General features: G+C 37.0%; 1 long non-coding RNA gene across 1 annotated transcript; it reads right to left on the bottom strand.

The window, feature by feature from the left end:
• Positions 1 to 559: 559 nt before the first annotated feature.
• Positions 560 to 1,352, bottom strand: LOC110281011 (uncharacterized). The gene is made up of 3 exons (XR_002375387.2): positions 1,124 to 1,352; positions 911 to 1,050; positions 560 to 783 (listed from the first exon to the last, which is right to left on the bottom strand). It is a non-coding gene; the product is annotated as an uncharacterized LOC110281011 (long non-coding RNA).
• Between the last annotated feature and the right edge of the window lie 7,848 nt (positions 1,353 to 9,200).

Raw genomic sequence — 9,200 nt, 5'->3', positions numbered from 1 at the left:
TGACAGACGCAAAAGAATCACTGGATTCTATTCCAACCTGATTGAGAACCGACAGATGAATAGCCGTGCTGTGACAGGGTGCGTTGAACATTTTCACTGAGAGGATGTGAGGTAGCCACTGACAACGGTGAAACCCTTGCATAAGCTTGCCATGGAAAGGAGTAAGAAGGATTGGATGAAGACAGTAGGAAAGCAGAGAGACGGAAGGGACACAGCATCTTCATGCGCTTATCTGAAATTCCCACCAATGAATTACATAAGTATCTCTATCTTTATCTTTATGTTTTATTCGTGTATCACCCATGTCCATTTGAGTTTGCCTGACTAAGATTTACAAGGTGACCATAGCTTGCTTCATACCAACAATCTCTGTGGGATCAACCCTTACTCGCGTAAGGTTTATTACTTGGACGACCCAGTACACTTGCTGGTTAGTTGTGCGAAGTTGTGTTTATGCCATGGTATTGAACACCAAGTTTTTGGATTCATTACCGGAGATTATTTGAGTTGTGAAAAGTATTGATCACAATTTCGCATACCAACACCATATAGACTTGAGCAGTAGGATTGGGGATTTGTTGGGCCATTGAACCAAGCATGGAAGAGATTAGGGATGAAGTTGAGAGAGGGAATTCGAGATCAACAAGGATGTGAGTCCACATTCAGCAAAACGATGAATTCGTTCATTTCAAGAAAGGAAAAAGTTGAAAACGCGTTTGCTGGTATGATCTTGCTTGACTTGGATTAAAAAAATAGAGTAAACGAAGAAAAATCACATCATCTCTGATTAAAAAATAAGAAGAATCAGAACACAAACCATGGAAGTAACTGACTCGGATTAAAAAATTGAGTAAACGGAGAAACATCACATCATCATCTGATAAAAAATAAGAGAAATTAGATCACAAACCATAGAAGTAACCGCGTTTGGGGTCGGGACCTTTTACCTCAACCCCCATTGATTCGGTCTTTTCTGATATCTTCCAAAGCACACTCCACAGTTTTTCAGTTTTTCAGATTGATGATAATGAAATCTGTGCAGCTGGAATCCTACACCAAATGGTACAAATAACATAACATAAATAAATACGAACAAATAGAAAAGTTAGGGTTTGCGATCTACCAGCTGCGCGAAGGGAATCTGACAAAGAAAGCGCTGATCTGGAACGAAAAGAAGCTCGGAATCCGACAGCGACGGATCTTCTACGGTGGCGGTGGAGGCTGTGTCTGTGTAGGGGCTGCGGTGGCTGCGCCGCTGAGGGGCTGCGAGGCTGTGGGGGTTGCGGGGAGTTGCGAGGGCTGATGCGGGGGCTGCGTGGCTGCAGTAGCGGCAGAGACTGCGGTGGCTGTGGGCGGCGGGCTGCAGGGCAAAGAGTTCGAGGGATGAGGGCAAAGAGTTCGAATAGAGTGTGAATGGAGTGTGAATGGGGGAGGTGATAAAATTAGGGTTTTCAATATTTTCGACGGATTTAATTTAAATTACAGACAGATTTTTCGTCTGTAATAATTTAATAAAACGCGCATTTTGTCTACTTAATTACAGACGAAAAATCTGTCTGTAATCATTCCACAAAAAAAAATTAATTTTTTTGACGGAATTATAGACGGATTCTCTTTTCCGTCTGTAATTTATGCTAATCCAATTTTTTTGTTTTTCGACAAAAAAATTTTCTGAAATTCTTTCTGTATTTCCGTGGAATAAAATCCGTCGAAAATATTCGTCTGTAATAACTAGTTTTCTAGTAGTGTTCGTTATATTTTAGTTTTGAATAATCTTATAAATTTAATTGAATATATTTTTTTTATATCATTTACTTCCTATATTAAAATTTAATCGTATAACAGCTATCCAAATAAACAGTTAAAAAAATATATTTATCGATGGTATAGTATTTAAATTTTGTGATTTGTTTATTTTTTACTCTGTATATCCGAGATATGTAATGACAAAAAAAACATAAATATTTTATATGTCGCACATTTTAGAAAATAATATATTTAATATTTAAATAAAAAAATCCCTTACTATATAAGCTAATAATAAGAAAGCTAAATTAAATATATAGAAGAAGAATAATGAAAAAACCATTAAAAAAACTCAAACATGTTTTCCTTGCAATGACTATTACACATTTGCATGCTCTTTTTCTCTCTTGCTCATTACACTTGGCCAGTTAGGGTAGCAGTTGGCACGCACGGTATATTCAAAATTAAATAAAAAAACATGGTTGCGAGAAAAATATCTATATACATGTACAATAAAGATATTTATATTATATGCCACGCATGGTAAATACTAACTATGTATGCGAAGGTGGAGAATCTGATTCACTTGATGATGATCTTCTATTCGTGTGGTGTCTCTCATTCTCTGAATTTAAATGTGAATGTGGCCTTGGTGACTTAGGTGATTTAGCAAGCGGATGTGGTCGCCTATGACGATGATGATGATGATGTCCACTTTTCTTCTCCTTGTTAGGAGAAGGAGAAGGAGAAAAAGAAGATTCAACACCACTATTATTATTATTATTATTACTTTCATTAGGAACGGTATACACAAAGGGCCCAATTGGAATATCATCAAAGTCCTGAAGGGGATCAAGAACCTTAACAACAGCACTCATAGTGGGCCTGTTCCTGGGCCTATGGCTAAGGCATTGGTAGGCCAATGCTGCAGCCTTTCTTGATCCCATTTCAGAGTACTGCCCTTCAAGTTTAGGGTCCATTATCCTTCCGAGTTTTCTTGGGTCATTGAGCATTGGCCTTGCCCATTCCACAAGGTTTTGTTCATGTGTGTGTGTTTGTGTCATTTAACTCCGATCACAATAAAAAATTAAATATAAATTATTCTTCTAACGGAGAATATAGTCATAATTAAAAATATTTCACTCCCACCATTTTAATAAGATCAAGTGCATAATAGTGACAATAAATTCATTTAATTTAATTAATGCAAACTTTTTTAATTATATATTAATGAAACCAATTAACGTAATAAATTAAATATATTTTTATATTTTCGTTAGATACTTTATCATCATTCTTAGTTGGTTTAATGAACACCTACTTACATTTTAATTGAAACAATTTTTTTTTAAATTAAGATCATAAATTTTTAATTATTTAAAATTTTAAATTTTGTCAATTCTCAAATTTTGACCTTAAACAATAAACCCCGTTATTATCTTCAAACTTCAATTCTAAAGTATAAATTCTAAACTCTCTCAACACTAATTTCTTTGAATCTTAAATCCTAAATCCTAAACATTCAATCATATTCATTAAACTCTTAACTTTAAATCTAAAATCATTAACCTTTTAAATTAAAACCTAAACCCTAACACCATAAATACTATATCATAATCTAATAAATTCTAAACCCCATAAATACCGTAATTTATAAATTTTAAATCCTAAATTCAAATTTTCAAATCTTAAATTATATACAATAATCCTAATCCTAAACCTAAAATCCTAAGCTACAAAGTCTAAATTATATAAATTAATCCTAAATAAAAAATCTCAAATAATACCCTTAAACTCCACCAAAATAATAAAAAAATAAATTAAATTTTAAATAAAAAACTAAAGATAATTACATATAAAATTATCTCTATTGAACTTTTTAAATTATCAAAATCGTAGTTATTGGATGTGAAACAACATTCTAAATTTTATTTATAATTTTCTTTACTAAATTAACAATTACTATTATTATATATATATATAGGGCAAAAAACAGAAGCCAAGGGAAGCTAGATTTTACGTGAATCAGCTAATTTGAAAATTGCTTCATCAATCAACCAAAGGACATTTATATATAATTCGAACTAGCATAGTTCGATTTACATTTATATATAAATCGAACCGATTTGGTTCGAACTATGAGCTTATAATTCGAACTAAGGGAGTTCGAATTACACTCTTCAAGTAATTCGAACCAAGGAGGTTCGAATTACCTCCATGCACGTAATTTAACGTAATTCGAACCAAGTAGGTTCGAATTACACAAATTGTATTTCGAACCAGGCTGATTCGAATTAGTGAGGACCAGACCTGAATGCTATGTACTATGCATGGGATCGTAACTAATGAATATGTTTTGTTTCCGGAGTTTTAAATGAAATGTCTATTGAATGCACATGGGAATAAATAAATCTACAAATTAAATTAAGACATGATGCGGAAATTAAATAATATCAAAACGCAAAGTACAGATGTTTTCATCGTAACTGATAGATGATAAAGCAATAAGTAACACACACATACATCAACTGATAAAGTAAAGGTGGCTACGTGATAAACCCCATTTTTACAGTTTATCTTGTGTTGAATTTAGAGCATTTTGTTAACCTTTTCTCACATTTAGCCAATGAATTAGCATAGTTTTGTAATCTCTCCCGCATTTGTGCTTGAATGTAAAAACATGCTTTTTAAACCTTTAATTTGGTAATTTTAATTCATACTTGATTTCATAAGGTGCCTTGATGTGTTTGCTAGTAATCTCAGGTTGAAATAGCCTAGGCATGGATCAAAGAAGCAAGGAAGGAAGCATGCAAGTGGAGAGAAGCACAACAAGCCAAAGAACTGATCTCGGCCAAGGACGCACACGCGCACAAGGCGCTCGCGCGCACATTGCGAAATTGGCCAGGGACACGTACGCGTACCGTGCGCGTCCGCGCCGAAGGCCGCACGTGAGTTTTAAACAGAAAACGTGCCCAGCGATTTCTAGGAAGCTGTGGGGTCCAGTCACAACCAATTTTGGCGCCAAAGCACTTTAAAGGACCAAAGATTGAAGGGGAAGGCATTCACTTTTGCATTCTAGCTTAGTTTTAGTTCATTCATACACATTAGGATTAGTTTAGAAGTAGTTTCTAGAGAGAGAAGCTCTCACTTCTCTCTAGAATTAGGATTAGGTTTAGGTTAATCTCTCCTCTTAGATCTAGGTTTAATTCATGCTTTGATTTACTATTCCTTTATCAATTCCTACTCATCTCTTCTTCCTTCTCTCTAGTTTTGTATTTCAATTCATGTAATTCTTCACTTTGTTGTGAATATATTTTTGTTCTTTTGTTTACTTTCAATAATGCAATTTGAGGTAATTCATGATAATTGTGATTTTCTTAATTGTTGTTGTTAATCTTTTGCATTCAATTGTTGTTAGAATTCATTCTTGTTGTGATTTACTATACTTTTCTTTTGTGCCTTCCAAGTGTTTGATGAAATGCTTGGGAGGATGTTAGAGTAGAATTTTATGTTCTTGGCTTGGGAAGATAACTTAGGAACTCTTGAGTTGCTAATATCCAAGTGATTGATAGTTGATAGCCATTAACTCTAGCCTTCATTAATTCAATTAGTGGAAGCTAGGATTTATGGACTTGTATTGATATAACTCACTTGACTTTCCTTTGCTATTAGTTAAAGGATGACTAAGTGGGATTGATCCTTGCAACTATCATAATTGTGATTAGTGATAATGATATAGGTCCTCGACCATCAAACCTTGCCAAGACCGTTTTGTTAATAAAATTTCATTTTCATTTACTTTCCATGTCTCTCATCTAAAACCCCAAAATAGACAAGTCCATAACCAATAACAAGAACACTACCCTGCAAGTCCTTTGAGAGACGACCCGAGGTTTAAATACTTCGGTTTATAGATTTTAGGGGTTTGTACTTGTGACAAACAAATGTTTGTATGAAAGGATTATTGTTGGTTTAGAGACTATACTTTACAACGAGATTTCATTAGTGAAATTCTGAACCGTCAAAAATCTAATCATCAAAATGGCGCCGTTGCTGGGGATTTGCAATGGTGTTATGTTATTGGTTATTGTACATATGTGAATAGTGTGAATAGTTTTGTCTTTTCCTTGTTCTCTAGTCTTTGTTAGTTTTATTTTGTTTTACCATAATGAATTCTCACTTTGGCTATGAGTTTGGCTCTAATTGTGTTGTAGGAAATGTGAACTTCAATGATAACATGTACCAAGGATGGAATCAACAAAGATGGGAGGAGTCTCAAGGAATTGATCACTCCTATTGGTAACAACCTCTGGATACTTATAGGTATAATTTCCATCCTAATGCATGCCAATTCAATGGCTATGGTGACTCCTTTTGTGATAATCAACCACCACCATATGCCTATGAATCTTATCCTCAACATGATGCTCAACCATACTCACAAGTCCCTTGCTACCAAGTACCTTTATGTGATCCTTATCCATCATATGACCAATCACCGATACCACATTCTTGTGATCATTATGAGCAAGAACCCTTAGAACCACCACAACCCTATCAAGATTACTATGAAGAACCACCTCAATGTACATCTTCTCCACAATTTTACCAAGAAGAACCACCTTCCTACCATGAACCCTCTCTCCAAAATAATGAACCTTCCTACTCACCCCAAGCCCCAATAGACGATTCTCTCACTTTGTTACTCCAAGGACAAGAAGCCATGAAGCAGGATACACTTGAGTTTGTGACCAACTTGACCAAGGTGGTGCACGCTTTAGCCCATCAATGCTTGAATACTCAAGTTGTTTCCGTAACCCCATGTGAAAACCAAAGGAAAAGCAAGGCATGGAGAAGATATCAGAAAATCTGGTGAAAAAGGAAGAATCGGTAGTAGTGGTGGAGCAATTGGAGAAGCCTATGATTATTGAAACAAAGGAGGAAGTGGTCCAAGACTTAAGAGATGCGGAACTACCATGTGAATCTCAACAACCTCCGAAGTGTATTAAGATTGAAGAATATGAAAAGGTTGATCAAGAAATAGATTCAATTATGGATGAGTTTCTATCTATAATTGAATCCTCTCCCATTGGACATGAAGTTGAAACCATAGAAGAGTGTGCACAATCTCCCATACCCTTGGTAAACAATGAAGAAGAGAATGAATCGAAAGAGAGCTACCAAGGAGAAAAAGTTGGCATGGTGTATATTGAAATTGAAGAATATGAAGAGGTTGATCAAGAGATAGATTTATTCATCAATGAATTCCTATCCAAAATTGAGTCACCTCCCATTGGGCAAGAAATCGAAATTCTTGAAGACAACACCAAGCTAAATGACAAAGGGGAAAAGTTTGAAATTGAAGAAATTTGTCAAGAGGTGGGGATAGTCAAAGAAGAGCATAAGAAAATAGATCTTGCCTTGTCTAAGTGTGGGGAAGCTCTCCTTCTCAAGTCACCATCCTCCACAACATTCAAGTGGGTAAAATTCTTATCCCTAAGCTTTACTTTCTCACTTGAATATGGTTTGATTGAAACGGATGGACAACTTAGAGCTCTTTGTGGAATTAAAAGTAGGAAGGAGTTGTGTAGTGGTTGGAAATTCGGAATTAGGCTTATTAAGGTCAAGCTCATAAGGTATGGGGACTATGATTGGAAGAGTGCCACTTTGTATGGGTCTAGAAGGAAAGCTTGGTGTGCTAAAGAGAATTCTATGTGTCAACCACCCGGAAAGAGAAAGTATGAAGATCAAATTGAAGACGGGTGCAAAAATAAGATATGGGATCCCGGATCGAAGAATGAAGACCAACTAGGAGAACTCATATCTTGGGTTGAACTTTGCCCAAGCTTGGCGAAGATGGTTGGAAATTCTATCAACCAATTGAGAAGCAAAGATCCTTGGATATTCAAAGATGAGTACAAACATAAGCCGCCATGACAATGAACTTCTCAAAATGTCCAACTTAAGGACTTTAACTAAAAGTGCTAGGTGGGAGACACCCCACCATGGTATACTCTTTCCACTCTCTTGTAGATTTCATTAATAAGTGATTTGAGTTACCATTGTAGGTAGTCCCCCATTTCATTCTAGTTGCCTTAATAAATTGATTGTTAGCATAGTCACATGTATGTTGTGCTTAGTAGTAGATGAATAAATCAAATTGCATTTTTGTGAATTGTATGATTTTTGAGTGAATAAAGAGCTGTAGGCATTATAGGGAGCTCTTGAAAAATTTTTTATTTTTTAGCAGATGAAAAAAAAGAGAGAATGGCACGTGCGCACGCTGTACGCGCACGCGCCCATGAGCGGATGCAGCCCACACATTTTCCAGAGAGTTGGGCCTCTCTTATGCGAACATTGTGCTCTTAGCCCAACTCGTTCCACGCGGACGCGCACAACGTGCGTGTGCGTCCATACACCTTTAAGGGAGAGCACGCGGACGCGCACTTGCCGTGTGCCCATATACTTTTCAGAGTGTTAGGCCTCCCTTAAGCCAGCACTAAGCCTCTGGCCCAACCTTTATCGCGCAGACGCGCACTGCGCGCCCATAAGTTTATACGAGAAAGCGCGCACTCGCGCACATGCTGCGTGCGCACCGATCCAATGATGCAACTTCTAAGCCAATGACCTGAGAGTTGTGCTAACTCTGGGCCAACTTTAAGCCTCCAGCCCAGCCCCAAGTACGGGTACGCGCACGCGCACGCGTGCGCGCACGCACACTTACCAACTCTCACCACCCACGCGTAAGCGCACAAGGCACGCACGCGTCGATTCCCATCTTCGTCAAAGCACGCGGATGCACACAGTGCGCGCCCGCGTCGAGTCGAAAAGAGGGATAACCCTAGGGCGCTGATGAGCGGATAATTTGTATACTTTTTGGCATTGTTTTTAGTATGTTTTTGTTATGATCTAGTTAGTTTTTAGTATATTTTTATTAGTTTTTAGTTAAAATTCACTTTTCTGGACTTTACTATGAGTTTGTGTGTTTTTCTGTGATTTCAGGTATTTTCTGGCTGAAATTGAGGGACCTGAGCAAAAATCTGATTCAGAGACCAAAAAGGACTGCAGATGCTGTTGGATTCTGACCTCCCTGCACTCGAAGTGGATTTTCTGGAGCTACAGAAGCCCAATTGGCGCGCTCTCAACGGCGTTGGAAAGTAGACATCCTGGGCTTTCCAGCAATATATGATAGTCCATACTTTGCCCAAGATTTGATGGCCCAAACCGGCGTTCAAAGTCACCTCAAGAAATCCCAGCGTTAAACGCTGGAACTGGCACCCAAATGGGAGTTAAACGCCCAAACTGGCACAAAAAATGTCAAGATGAACACCAAGAACACGATGAAGATCATGATGAACATCAAGAACATAATTTTGAAAAATTTTTGATGCAAAGAAAACATGCAAGACACCAAACTTAGAAATCTTTAATGCATGAAAAATATGAATGCAAAA

The sequence above is a fragment of the Arachis duranensis genome, chromosome 5 (genome assembly GCF_000817695.3).
Source record: "Arachis duranensis cultivar V14167 chromosome 5, aradu.V14167.gnm2.J7QH, whole genome shotgun sequence".
In the NCBI taxonomy this organism is placed as follows: domain Eukaryota; kingdom Viridiplantae; phylum Streptophyta; class Magnoliopsida; order Fabales; family Fabaceae; genus Arachis; species Arachis duranensis.
This window is presented reverse-complemented; position numbering and strand designations above follow the sequence as displayed.